This window comes from Lepisosteus oculatus, chromosome 20 (genome assembly GCF_040954835.1).
Source record: "Lepisosteus oculatus isolate fLepOcu1 chromosome 20, fLepOcu1.hap2, whole genome shotgun sequence".
NCBI lineage: Eukaryota > Metazoa > Chordata > Actinopteri > Semionotiformes > Lepisosteidae > Lepisosteus > Lepisosteus oculatus.
The window spans coordinates 1,998,982-2,013,489 of record NC_090715.1 but is presented as its reverse complement, the minus strand read 5'-3'; the positions used below and the strand labels follow the sequence as shown (position 1 = coordinate 2,013,489).

General features: G+C 51.1%; 1 protein-coding gene across 5 annotated transcripts in view; it reads right to left on the bottom strand.

The window, feature by feature from the left end:
* Positions 1-12,136, bottom strand: part of adcy7 (adenylate cyclase 7) — a 56,093-nt gene extending 43,957 nt beyond the window's left edge. For 3 of the 5 annotated variants that reach the window (XM_015368448.2, XM_015368452.2, XM_015368454.2), the window contains exon 1: positions 11,640-12,136. The gene's annotated coding sequence lies outside the window, so the exon portion shown is untranslated. Of the gene's footprint in view, positions 1-3,184; positions 3,528-4,387; positions 4,467-11,639 lie in introns of those variants that run through there. The other 2 variants (XM_015368450.2, XM_015368451.2) reach the window with 2 other exon arrangements.
* Positions 12,137-14,508: the final 2,372 nt, after the last annotated feature.

The following is a 14,508-nucleotide window of genomic DNA, read 5'->3' as shown; positions in this document are numbered from 1 at the left end:
GCTTGATCGCTCTCTCTGAAAGCGCGCACGGCGCGGGCAAACTGCCTGCAGGCGGGCAGGAATGTTAGAGGATGCGTCGGACTTGCTGGGACCTGTCAGGACCGAGACGATGCTGTGCCGGGAGAGCACCGCCGTGCCAGCCCCGCTGTCGGAGCGCCGAGACGAGCCAGAGGGGTCCCGAAGGAGGAGAGAGGGAAAATCAGCGCTGCTCACCGTGCGGGCCGGGAGAGCGAGGGGCCGACCGCCGCGCTCCGAGGTGCTGCCCTAGTCCGCACCGTTCCGCGCCATCCCAGCCTAGCTGGACTGCTGGGAACGGCATCTCCCCTGGCAGCACACCCAGGCTGGCACAGCAGGTCCTGGAGCTCGTGCCAGCGCCCTCGAAGAAAGCCAGCGGGCACCGGGGCTAAGCCACAGCTGTGGAACACAGCGCTCGGTACCTGACTTGGCAAGGTTAGACTTTGACCCTTTGGTATCAAACCCTTCTGGGCAGCCTGTCCTGTATCTGTGCTGCAATGTTCACTCTCCTTGTGCCAATTTCAAATGGAAGAAATTCAAACTCCTGGTAAGAGTGCTTCCCTGCTCACCAGGTGCCTTCCAATCAAAGGCTCTTCTCTAATAATCCCGGAGCCCAGTGGGATGGCTTGTCTGGGCGCGCACTTGCACCAGTGCTACCGAAGCCCTTTTATCAGGCAAACTCAAACTGCAAGCAGGAAAAGGCTGCTGTACTGCATGCCACAAGTCAACGTTTTTGAAAAAAGCAAGTGCTGCACGGGTCACGGGTTCGCTCTTCTTGAGCCTTGCGCTCTGCAGGCTGAGTTGATCTTTCCCAGTGGCGAGATGAGAAAAGAGAGATGCCAGGCTTTCTGAGCTCCACCAATCTACAGCGCCCTGCCAGTCGGATCAAGGGTGGAGCCTTCGTCGACTTTTAACGGCCTCTGTCTACGGACGTGTTGCAGCAGAATGAAACCCAAACCACATTCTCACTTCAGGGCAGGAAGAGGCGGGGTCCAGCATCAACACCGCGCCCGCCAGCACAACGCCAGACACAGTCTTCTCTGTTTTCATTTGCCAAAACCAGCTTGGAGCAATAGGAGACTTGGAGGTGGCTGTAGAATTCCCTGCAGTCAGGCGTTTTTGGTGTTGATGCTACAGAAAAAGGAGAGGCTGCGGTATAGTGTGAAAAACCTGTATGAGAATCAGCATGCAGGGGTACCTTTCCTGTACCATCTGCCAAAGTCTGAGCTGTCTGACCCAGGGCGTTAAGAACAAATATACTAGGCAATCAAAAAAGAAAACACTAGCTTGTTCTACAATTCCATTTTCATAAGGACTTTTTTAACAGCACCTGGTGGAGACTTATCTAACAACAGAAGGGAGAGATAGACTGTTAGAAGGCAGGTTTTGTGATGAAAGCTCCGTGGCGTTATCTTTTTAATCTGGGGATGTAAGTCACAGAGAAGCACAAACACGCCAGGCAGTTGCATCAGTGCTAATCTCCGAGCACAGCAAATACAAACGCAGCTCTGAGAAACCACACACAGCCCCATTTCCCTAGCAACGCCCAGAGAGGGGCTTTTTCTGCACGGACGCAGGTGTGTCCGCCTGCCAGCGGCCGGCTCTTACAGCAGCAGCGTCGCCCGAGTCAAGACCCGGCCAGAGCGCCGAACACCCGCCAGTGCCCGTCTTGGCACAGGAAATGCAATGAGAGCCGACACTCCCCAGGGTTAGCTGGTAAAACAACATTGAGGTAACACAGAGAGCCCCGCCAGTCTGATTCTACTCTTCACCTCTCGTGTGCACCACTGACAACACACTTCAATGGACTGTGCCTGCAGTGTCAATCACCGTCTGGCCTTCACTCCTGCTGAGCTCTTGTCTGCTTAACCGAGCAGAGCTTAGCCTTTAATTGAACACATGATCTTAATTAACCTTTTCAATAGTGTTCCATTCATGAGCGGTCAGAGGCTTCAATCACCTGTGCAAATTAAGTAAATTAAATCTATAACATTTTAGTGGCATTAAAACGAATTCTGACTGAGCAAATTATTTGTTCAATTACGGATTCAATTAAGTAATGCAGGGGCTGTGGATCAGGAGGCCTATCGAGGACTGAATTGACTCGCACACCTGCCAGGCTGCCAGCTACTGGAGGAGACTGGGGCAGGCCTGGGAAGTGCCTGTGGCTCTTCCACTTTCAGGGGTGGGAAATCTATCCTCTGCTGCCCAGCCAGTGTAAATTTCAACTCCAGCCGGAATCGCAGTTCCTGTATTTTTGCTATTGCTGTGGTTTAAAGGAGAGTTGAACACAATCACAATCACAATCAAAGCTACAGCTTTTTCGACAAAAACACGCCATTAAACAGACATTTCACTTCGGGTTAAACCGCGCTTGGCTCGTGAAGCTGCTGGCTTCAGCCGCAGAGAACTTTGTTACAGTCCGTCAGAAGCAGGCTGGGCCGCTCAGCACACGGGTCACCCCGACATCCGGAGGTCACACAGCTGCTCCCCGCTAGGGACTTCCATACTGACAGAGCAGGCGGACGGGCCCGCTGCCTGCGCTCTGCGGACCACACACCTGAGTCAGGCAGGAGGCCCCAGCTCCAGAACCCCGGCTACACCCTCGTGCCCCGCTGAGGCCGGACTGTCCCCCTCCTCGGCAGGGGTGCCCCCCACGTTACCAGGAAGCCCCCGGACACTGATACCGTGACGGAACTGGTCCAGAACAACAGCAACGCCCTCCCCAACCCAGGATGTCTCCGAGCACACAGGGGATTCCTGCTCGCTAAAAACAAAGCAGCTAAAACGTCAGTGCATGCCCAGAACAAGGAAACTGCAAAGCCACAAGCAGCAAAACAGAACCAGCCTGAAACTGTTTGGACCAGATCTGCCAAAACACAAGAGTTACACAGGTGGGGCATACCACACCCCACATGCACGCACGCACGCACGCACGCACACACACTCCCACTGCCTCTTCGATCCATAAAGAAGCAGCACTAGAGGCTTACTTACTGTCCAGTTCAGCAACACAGCTTGCTGCTCTCGACCGCACAAGGATACTGAGACCCGGCCAGCCTTCACAGGACACGAGCACACGCCACAACACGCAAGACAGAGCGGGGCGGCGGGGCGGCGGGGCGGCCCCCGCGCTCTCACCCCTGCAGACACGCGCCGGGCGCCATACCTCCTCCGCGTCCAGACCCTGCCGGCTGTCCGGGGCCAGCGCCGCGAGGCGGGACGGAAGCAGGGGGCTCCGGCCCGGCTCGGACGAATCCAAAAACATGCAACGGGCCAGCGGTTGGGGGGGGGGATGGGGGGAGGGCCAACCCAAGCAGAGCAGCACGCGCGATCTGCTGCCCCCAGTCTGAACGCTTTCATGGAAAAGCTCTGCCTTCTGCAGCAATAGGTGAGCACGTCCTCGCCGGCACTTATCCACTCGGGCACTGTCATTAGTGTTACGCAACGCCCTTGAGCTGAAAGCACAAAGAACACTCGAGAAAAAAGGATAAAGACACCCACGCACGCGCGCACGCGCACACACACACACACACAGACTCACGCTGAAGACCCCCAAACCTTGGGCAGCGCGCGGGGGAATGGCCGTCCTGGGTGAGCCAATGACCAGCTCCTGCGACGGGCCAGACAGCCGCCCATGTGAAGCGATGCAGCTCCACAACGGCACGCCGAGGAGCAGCTCACGGCGCCATGGCATCCTGGAAATTAACCAATTAAGCAAACGAGGAAGCGACAGCCCTTTTCCGCGAGGAGGCTAAGTACTTGTAGCACCGCGACAACCAAGGCCACTTCTGCGCCACCCCCACCCCCACCCCCGGCTAGCCCTGAGCGGGGGGGCTCTGTTCAAGTGCAGGCAGGAACTCCGCCACTCGCACCGAGAGCAAAACCTGGGAATATCCGGCTCGTCACAGCTCCCCAGCCCACGAGAGCCGCCAAAAATAAAAAAAAGGCCCACCTCATCACGAGCGATACGTGAAACCTTCGCCGAAAAACACCCTCGCCCCCCCCAGGCAAGGTTTTAACAAGGCCTTTCCTTTGTTCTGTTTGTTTTTCGGTATCATTTGTCACGGCAGAGGCAGGTATTAATCTCTGCGCGCAGACCCGCGCAGGCCTCACAGGTTTCGGAGCCGCAGGGCTAGGGGATCGAGAGCAGGGCAGCCTGGGAGGAGCTGCAGAACAAACCAGAGACCCCTAGTCCCCTAGTCCCCCCACATCCCCAGCCCTCCTCTCTCCTCCCCCGCTGGGCGCCCCAGCTGTCGCTCCTCTGCTTTCTGTGCAGAGGGGCGCAGTCTCAGGGTGTCCACTGCTTGCACCTCACCAAGAGAAACCCCCAATCCCAGCCAAGGAACACAGGAGGTTCTCAACACATCACCTCAAGATCTGGCCACGTCGCCCTGCAACTCCCAGATGGCAGCCCACTGGAGCTCAGCAGGTGTGAGCCTGGTCAGGACCTGGATAGATAGATAAGAATTTATTGATCCCAAAGGGAAATTGATGATGGGAGACCTCCTGAGAAAAGCTAAGGCTGCTGCTGGAACAGGTGTTGGTGGGGCCAGCAGGGGACCTCACCCTGCGGCCTGTGTGTTTCCTCGTGCTCCAGTTGTAAAAAGGCGCCGTCCTTCAGATGAGACATGAAACCGAGGTCCTGACTCTCTGTGATCATTCAAAATAAATTTCATCTCAAAAAGAGTAGGGGTGTAACCCCGGCGTCCTGGCCAAATCTCCCCCTACCCTCTACCAGTCAGGGCCTCCTAATAATCCCCATCTCTGAACTGGCTTCATCACTCTGCTCTCCTCCCCACTGAGAGCTGGTGTGTGGGGAGTGTTCTGGCGCACTATGGCTGCCGTCGCATCATCCAGGTGGGGCTGCACACTGGTGGTGGAGGGGATCCCCATTACCTGTACAACGCTTTGAGTGGAGTGTCCAGAAAAGCATGATAGAAGTGTAAGCAATTATCATCATCAGTCCTTGCACTATGGGACTGGCGTACCTATGCTGCCCACACCAACACATCCTATTAAGGCAAAGAGAGGCTCGCCTGCACCAAGCAGAGATTGCTCTGTGTCGCCTGCATCAGCCTCGTCCAAGCAGAGAGTGCTTCAGCCGAGCGGCACAGAGCAATCAGCGCCTGTTCATATACACGGAGCAGCCAGACCAGCTCTGCTTTGACTCAGTCCTGTGTTTTATTAAAGGGTTTAATCTGTGTTTTGATTGACTTTATCATCAACTCCAGTTATTAGGCCTGGCCCAGGGAGAAGCATGGGTAAAGAATGAGCCCTGTGTTTCAGGTCTGGGCTCTCTGTTTGCACAGATGGCTCCACTCTGGAACATGTCAGCCCTGCTGGCTAGCTTCTTTCACAGGAATGGCTGCAACACAAGAGTGTCAGGGATGTCTGGATAAAACGACCCCAGCCATCTCATTGAAAGCGATTCCCTGGGATCCCTCAAAAACCATCTTGATGACATTTTTTTAGCCTTCTTAGAAGCTGTGAAAAGATTAAGAACCACTGAGGCTTATCAAACAGCTTCTTTAGACAGCCTGGTGTTCGCCGACATCACTGGGGACATGGAAACTAAGATCTGTGTAAGGGGGTGCTGTTCTAGCCCTGCAACAGGTACAGGACTCATTGGAAACTTCTGTATAATTTAAACCTAAAGAAATGCATGAACTCTTTCAAGTTGAAGCTCTAAAATTTGTATTTTTCCACACTGGAAGCTCCATTTTATTAGGCAGAAGCCTAATCATACTGGTGTTGCAATATCAGGACTACATAACGAAACAACATTCCTCTTTGAAAGTAAAAAAAAAACACTATCACTTTCAAAGCATAAGGGGTATGTGTCTTTTCCAGCAGATTTTTTTTTGACAGTGTTACAAAGCCATTGCGATACCACTTACACTTCGGGAGCTTCCTATCCTTGCTGATGAACAATGGGAAAAGTAAAGGAAAAGCAGGGAGTCTGTCCTACAGGATAACCCCATCCCGCCCCCTCACCACATCTGGGCCTGTTTTCTTTACTAATGGATGTGCGATAACACAGGCGTGCCAAAACAAAATGTCTCAGGCAGCAGTGCAATCACACAACGTCTCACCATAAAGTGCAACACACTCCTCAAGTAAATCAAGGACTAGAAAGCAGTGGCCAGACGGTTTCAGAAATTAAGACAAATACCAAAAGAAAGCAATGCTTTATGAATTGATTAGAAAAGACCACAGTCTGGGGAAAGAAGACTAGTGCATCCCCAGCCCAGGTGATCAAAGATACGAGAAAGGCCAGCAGGGAAAAACATTGCAACAGTAGTAAATTAAAAGCCAACCTGAGCCACTTGAGCAGAGCTTTCAAATTGTTTATGAGCGTGTTGAGGCTAACTGATAGCATCTCATCTGATCCCTCACATATTCTGCATGAACAATACCGACTGATGCCTTCAAACAGACATCTCAGAGTCCCTCGAGGCAGACACAACAAAATGAGCCATCTCTTTCTCCCACACTCAATCAATGAGTTCACAATAAAGGAGGCCGGTTTATTTGGTTGGTATTGGTTTATAGGCCAGTGCACTCAGTGGTTCTGAAGGAGTGATGTACAATAACAGGGGCTCAGGCTGATTGTGGGGGCAGTAAACATACAGGCTCTGTTGAGCTGTGGAGCTCCCAGTAGGAGAACCTACTGCAAAACGAGTTTCTGAGCAATGAGATACTGAAATATTATCAGATGGTACAATCGCTTCATCTGGGACCGAGAAGACGACAATGGGGTCTCAATCAACTGTTTACCATGCCCTAGCGCTCACTCGGGGGTCGAGATCGCACACAGCAGAGTGAGACCCCTCCAGAGGGATGGTGAGGAAGGCACAGGTCACTCGCACTTCTGGGGCAGCCGGACAACGCGTCCGCTGGCCACAAAGCTCCCCTGCTCATCCTGACCGCCCTACAGCAGGACACCCGCGGCGTTTCGGCCACCCACAGCCAGCAACGCAGATCGGTAAGTGTGGGGACAGCTGTTCTGACACTGCTGAGAGGAACAGAAAGGGAATATTATGGGCAGGGTGTCGCCGAGACTGGGGTTGTGGGCTCTGCAGCTCTGAGCCTGATGGGCTCCTGACTCTGGGTGCCAGCCAGCTGGCAATGCAGGGGCCCAGGAGTCTCCGTACCCCGCCTGTCAGGACAGAAGGGAGCTTCTGGCGTGTGTGTGACAGAAGGGGGGGGGGGGGGGGAGTCTGTTAAACGCCTTCCTGAACTCCAGGAAAACAGCCATGGAAAAACTCCGGCACCCCGCCCTGCCTAGCACAATACAGCGAGGGATCTCCACATTGTTCTGCGGCAATCCGTGCCATCCCCTGGTCCAGGCGCAGGAAAGATCTGCCATGCGAGGCCTTTCCTGAAACACTCGCAGCCAAGCTGCTTCGCGGCCGATTCCTGAAACAAACTAACAGTGCACCGAGCACTCCCGTCGAGACAGAAACCGGCTGAAATCTCAGCTGAAAGAAGGATGATCACAGACTGCAAGCACATCTGCTACCACGTTCCTCTGAAGAAACCCTTCCAAGCAGAAGGACTGCTGCTGGAAATGTCGACAGTGGACCAGCAGGTGGCACTCTTGCTTCTGGGCAAGTTCCAAACCAACGCACCAGTATAGTGACACTGTACTGTAGGAGGGGCTGACCTTCAGACTAGACGTCTGTGTAGGGCCTGACGACGTGGTCTTTACAGATTCAGTAACACTGTTCGCTAAGCCAGGGGTGTTAACCCCAGTGTCCAGGCTGAGCAGGGCTCTGGGCTTGTACGATCCGACCTACTTGAAGCTCCACGTCAATCCAGCTGGTGATCGGGGAGCAGAATTGCTGCCACGTGTCACCCAGGTGACGGCTGCACTTTCCTGGTTGAAAAAGTGGGTCCCCTCCTGTGCGAGAGGAACCTTAGCATCACTACAGAAACGTAAAGACTTATATTAAGAAGCCGCGTGCCAACCCCCTTCCCCCAGAAAGAAGATAACAGGATTTCAGTTCTCTGCCTCTACAGATAGCTGACCCAAATCGGTTTCCTTTCCCAGATTTGCCTAGCACAGCCCGTGGACAACGGGTGTCTAGTGGTTTGGCCTGATCGGTAGCTGCAGGATGGAAATGAGACAAACCACAAGCAAATGACGTCTGCCAGACAGAGACATAAAAAACACTGTTTAAAAAAAAAAAACAATGACGGCAGAATCAATATTTACATCAGCTTTCACTGGCCCCGTATTCCACACATATCATGATGAAAGCAGAAAATCAACACACATCATCAGTAACGGAGCGCTTCATGTGGGATTAAGCATTTTTGGGGCAATCATCCTCAGCCCATTCACCCCAGTCCCAGGGCAGACTGTGCAGATAGCTGATCTCTGGCCAGTACCCAGGCGCAGCGCCCCCTGCTGGTCCACAAACAGGAAGAAGCCCCCTGAGAAGCTGGTCTGTGCCACATTAATACTTCTGGCACAGTTTAATGGGGTTTCCTTGACTGCCCCCTCCCTTTAAGAACCTGGAGGGTTTTAGATACCATCCCATACCATGGAAGAGGTGTTAGTGGGGCCAGCAGGGGGCGCTCACCCTGGGGTCCATGTGGGTCCTAATGCCCCAGTGTAGCGACGGGGACACTATACTGTAAACAGGTGCCGTCCTTCGGATGAGACGTAAAACCGAGGTCCTGACTCTCTGTGGTCATTAAAAATCCCAGGGCGTTTCTCGAAAAGAGTAGGGGTGTACCCCGGCGTCCTGGCCGAATTTCCCATCAGCCTTTATCAATCATGGCCTCCTAACAATCCCCCTCTATGAATTGGCTTCATTACTCTGCTCTCCTCCCCACTGATAGCTGATGTGTGGGGAGCGTTCTGGCGCACTATGGCTGCCGTCGCATCATCCAGGTGGGGCTGCACACTGGTGGTGGTGGAGGGGATCCCCCTTACCTGTAAAGCGCTTTGAGTGGAGTGTCCAGAAAAGCACTATATAAGTGTAAGCAATTATTATTATTATTATTATTATTATTATTATTATTATTATTATTATTATCCCTGTCCTGTCCATCAGAGAAAGAGCATTTAGTATGGAGGTGTCTTTTCCAGTACAGTCAAAGCCTACTTAGCAGCACAGGATCTGTCATTACCAAGCCTCCTCATTTACCCCACGTAAATGTGTAAGGGTGTAAGGAGACAGAGATTTCCACAGAGCACAAGACTGAGTGTGTGTGGGGGGGAGAGGAGATACATTCCTGGCATTCCTGCTCCTCCAGTACCCTGACTTTAACTTTACAGGCCATGTGTAACACCAGCCAAACAAAAACACACTCCGCAGTCAGGCAGCTGAGCAGATCGCACCCCACGCTGCTGTTAACATCTAGACTATCTCCACACTCCGAACCCTGTGCACTCAGACCCCCCCACTCCACCCAAAAGGGCTATTCTAAAATAAATCAGTCCTTCTTGACCGGCACCTAGACTGTCACATGGCCTCCAGGACAGAAAGGGCAACTGTTTGTTCACAAGGGAGACTGCCACCCACACACTGCCCCAGAGCCACACGTCCGCACGGGCTGCTCCCTGCACCGCGGACCCCAGCCCAGCCCCCAGCTGACTCCATCACAGGCCTGGCCTGAGCTGCGCGACGAGGTTCACCTCTTGTGCGTGTGGGAGGCTGCCTGCGCCTGCTGCACTCGGCGAAGCACACTACAGGCCCACCACACGTCTGAGCAGAAATGATATTCCCCATCGAGCAACGCGTGCGCTCAGGTAAGGCTTCGACCAGTTCACTACGCTCAGCTGGTGTCTGAGCCTCCAGGACCTAACGCACATCTTATCCGCCCAGAGGAGAGCCCCGAACGCTGGTTTCGACACAGATTCCTGCATTACCATTTTCAGGGTCTCTGGAGACACCCGCTTGATCAAACCACTGGCTGAAAATCAAATACGTAGTTATCCAAGAGTTACAGGAGAAACCGATAGGGACGTGCAGAAAAATGTCTTCTTGCTCTTGAAATCGTTTTTTTTTATTATCATGCATAAAATGAAATGTTGGAAAAATACTCCCAAATAGTAATAGCGCTGGCACAGGATAGCAAAACAGTCCTCTCAACTACTGGCTCCATCCTTTCTGACACATAAAAGGCAAACAGTCTTTTGGAAGCATTAACACTCACCAGGAGTCTTATCTTTCAGACACCAGACACATTTCGACACTCCTCGTTCATAACTACAAGACCTACAGGACAGGACAGCACCAGGCGTTCACAGTGACACTTCTTACCATACTGGAACGGTTATCGCCACAAAGTTCAATAAACTGAGAAGAGGCCTTGCTAACAATTTAGTAAACTGATGTATTTGAAACCCTCAATATAGGTTATTGTCTTCTCAGAGATACGGGGTACCAGTCGTTTTGCCTGCTGCAATGCGATCCAGTTCTGGTTCTGGCGGGCCGGTGTCCCTGTAGGTTTTCATTCCGGCTCAGGCTCTAATGGCCTACATTCAGCTCCTTATTATATTTAAACGGGTCCAATTATCAAGTGCTCCCAGCTCTCCGAGTACCGAAGCTTTAAAAAGACATAGAAAAAGCTGCCCTGGTGTAGTAAGCCACCGGAAACAGCACAAAGGAACCTGACCTTCATCCACTACAGAAAATGCTCGTTTTGTCAAGCGCACGTTGGAAACGTTCGTCCATGGCGCGTAGCCCGAGCACATGAAGCAGACAAAGAGTTGCTCAGCTCTTCAGACAGTGTGAAGTCGCCTTAACACTTCCGATTCTTGGATAACTGCAGCAACAGGTAGTGTCTGCTCTGCAGAAAATGTAACTTGGCTTGTGTCTAAGAATGTAATGCGAGGACACCCGTAGCCTCCTGTTCAGTAGCGGAGTCTGAAACCTCCACATCCGCGGCTTCGGCAACGCGTGGACGCGGCCACCAGCCTACCCGCCTGGGCCAATTAGTGCTTTCGGAAACGAAACTTGCCCGCTTAGCTGACGCATCCATCGATGTTATTAACAAATTCAAAAGTATTTTGGATGGTTTCAGGCAGGTCAGCGTCTACAACAGCCTTGAGTAACCAAGAGAAAACGAGAAGCTCAGGTTTCGGGAAAGAATGTGTCTTTTAATTTCTCGTGTGATGTGCGATTGATTAAAATAAGTTTTTTTCTTTACTTCATTGATTTCAAGATGGTAGGTTTTAAGTATCGGTAGAAAGCACAACTGATTTTTTCCAATCGATCTAGACACAAAAGCTCAATGCCGACAGGCTGTTCGGGAGCACTGCGAAAAAACCCTGACGAGAGAGCGCGAAGAAAATATGATTTTTGTTCATGTATTACTGTATCGATGAGCAAAGGGCGTGCTTGTTTGTTTTTAATAAAAGTTTGAAGTGTTCATCTTTGCAGTTTTCAGCTCAGAAAGACACTACCCGCGGCTCTATCCGGAGAAATTGTTGACTGTGATAGTTTCACGTTTCACATTAGACTTCCCTAATTTCAACACGACGTAAAACGATCGTCGTGCGCTTAAATTTGATCCTGAAATCTAAAGAAAAAACAACCACCTAAGAAGTCACGAACCTGACGCAGACGGTACTCAAATCAGTCCAAATGAAAAACCATACTCACCTGTGTCTGCGCGCAGAGGGATCCGATATTAAATTCAGTCTCCCGGGACAGAAAAGGTACAGAGAGTACGAAGAAGCATTAAGGTGGTCTTACTCCTTCCTTTACTTCACTCTTTGCCCTCTCAAGCGGGTTTCGGTGGGGTATCCCTCAGCTGTACAGTTCCAACGCGCTGTAGGCTCAGTTTTTTTTTTGTCTGCTACGTTAAAGGTGCGCTGCGGGGTTCGTCGGCTGTAGATGCGCCCTCTTTCCGGCTCCTCTCTCTCTCACACGCACATTAAACGCGGAAACAAAACGGCCACAGCCAATCTATCAAAGTTCAACATCTGGAGGGATACATTTACATCAAAAACAAAGTCCCTGGCTGGGATTAAAATCTCTGCAACAGCAGTTTGGCGCTCAGCTTTGAGCGCTGTGCCATCGTCCACGTTTCTTATTCGCCAATACCGTCTCCAGATTACACGCTTTTCAGTAGATTTTTTAAAAGAACAATCATCCAGTCCCCACGACACAGTCTATTCGGGGTTGTATTTCCTGTATTCTGGGTAGTTTAGTTTCTTAGTACAAGCGAAAGTGTCGGATTTCGATACCTATGAAATTGGTCTCGTCGACCCAGAATTTCTGCTCCTTGTATTTGGGTTTACAGGAATTTTTCTCATAATAGCCGATTTTTTTGCCTGTTCATCCCGTAGATCTGCAGTGCCAGAGTCTCAGTTCAGTGCTACAGAATCTAAAATGTTTAATCGAATAATCGAAATGGACCACATATGGAGAAAATGGTTAAAAAGGAATGACTATTATGAACAAGTAATAGGCTTATTCCATGCTGAAAAGAGAAGAAAGAAAACACGACGTTTCGGCCGTGGAGCCTTCTTCAGGTGCTCCACAGCCGAAACGTTTTCTTTCTTCTCTTTTCAGCATGGAATAAAGCTATTACTTGTTCCTTTGCATGCTGACACAGCTACCCACCTCAATGACTATTAATGCTGTTACAAGACCCGAAAACCTTGTCAATTAAATTATCTGGAACAATCAACTACCCCGACCCCACTTGGGAAAAAAACCCAGCAAGCGGTTATATTTCTTCTTGCAGGACCTGCAATCTTCAAAAATGAACTGTCTTGTTGATCGTATCAACTGTTCGCTCGGTAACCGATCAGGACAATCCGAAATGGTTGCTAAAAAAGTGCCTGGCTATGGTCAGCGTGACGGGCTTCACAACCCTGAGGAGCAGGCTGGGGCTGTGCTGCTGAATATTGTACCGGTGCAATTCACGAACTGGGAGCTGTTTGTAAATAGATGCATGTAGAATGTACAGGAGTGCTGTGTGTCCAAAAAAAATGTCCCTCAGGGCACAATAAAATCTTATCTTAACACCAGTGGTGAGCCAAGAGCTGAGTCCGAAACAGAGCCCCCTTAGCCAGCTGGTCCTGAGGCTCACTGGCCTGAGCCACACCGACACCAGCCAGCCTCAGGACAGCACTGCTAGAGCACCACAACTCAGACCCAAGCACATCACAGCACAGATCAAACAGCAATATCTCACACACTGGGACATACACACAAACACAACATAAACTGGAATGCTACAGAACCCTAAACAGACAAAACACACTAGCCGAATATTTGACCAAGATAAGAAACAGCAAACAGAAACAGACCCTGACAAGTACAGGCTCAGTGACCACAGCCTGGCCATAGAAACTGGGTGACACAGGCAGACCTGGCTGCCCAAAGAGGACAGGCTCAGTGACACAGCCTGGACACACACACTGGACACAGGCAGACCTGGCTGCCAAGAGAGGACAGGCTCAGTGACCACAGTCTGGACACACACTGGACACAGGCAGACCTGGCTGTCCAGAGAGGACAGGCTCAGTGACCACAGCCTGGACCCACACACTGGACATAGGCAGACCTGGCTGCCAAGAGAGGACAGACTCAGTGACCACAGTCTGGACACACACTGGACACAGGCAGACCTGGCTGTCCAGAGAGGACAGGCTCCGTGACCACAGCCTGGAAACACACACGACACAGGCAGACCTGGCTGCCCAGAGAGGAAAGGCTCCGTGACCACAGCCTGGACACACACACTGGACACAGGCAGACCTGGCTGCCCAGAGAGGACAGGCTCTGCTCCCTCTGCCAGTGGGGAGAAATAGAGACAGAGGTGCACTTCCTACTGCACTGTGACAGATACTCTGGGATTAGAGAAACATTCTTCCCTAAATTCAGAAATCTAATCCCAGAGTTCCCACACCTGCCAGAATCACAACGGGCCCCAATCCTACTGGGAGAGGGAGGAGGGAACTCAATTGAACTGGCAGCTCAGTATGTGATCTCCTGTAACAGCCTGAGGAACAGTGAGTCTGTTTCCCAATAATGCTCAATCTGTTTATAGTATATGTAAATCTTTTATGATATGTCTTTGTTGTAAATGTCTGTAGATTTTATTTTACCTTTATTTTTTGTTTTGTTTAATGTGAATATCATTATTTGTATTTGCTTTGGCAACACTGATTGTACCCATCAGTCATGCTAATAAAGCACCTTGAATTGAATTAAATTGAACACTCCCACTGTGAGGATAAACCTAGAAACAGCGTGAATAGAGACTAATTAAGTGAGTTAATTGATTCAGAGCAAGCCATTAAGAGCCCAGAGTGGAGGCAATCCTGGTGATACAGGGGTTCCCCAGGACTGGCACACTGAACCACTGCCATGCACAAAGAGTCACAGACCTGCCTACTGCAGCTCTGACAAGCAGCCGTTAATCCCCAATTACTAAAGGCCTGGAACAATTTAAGAATGATCAATTCAACAGGTGGATCATTTGGAACAGGAAAGAAGATCTTTCAGTCCTCAAGGA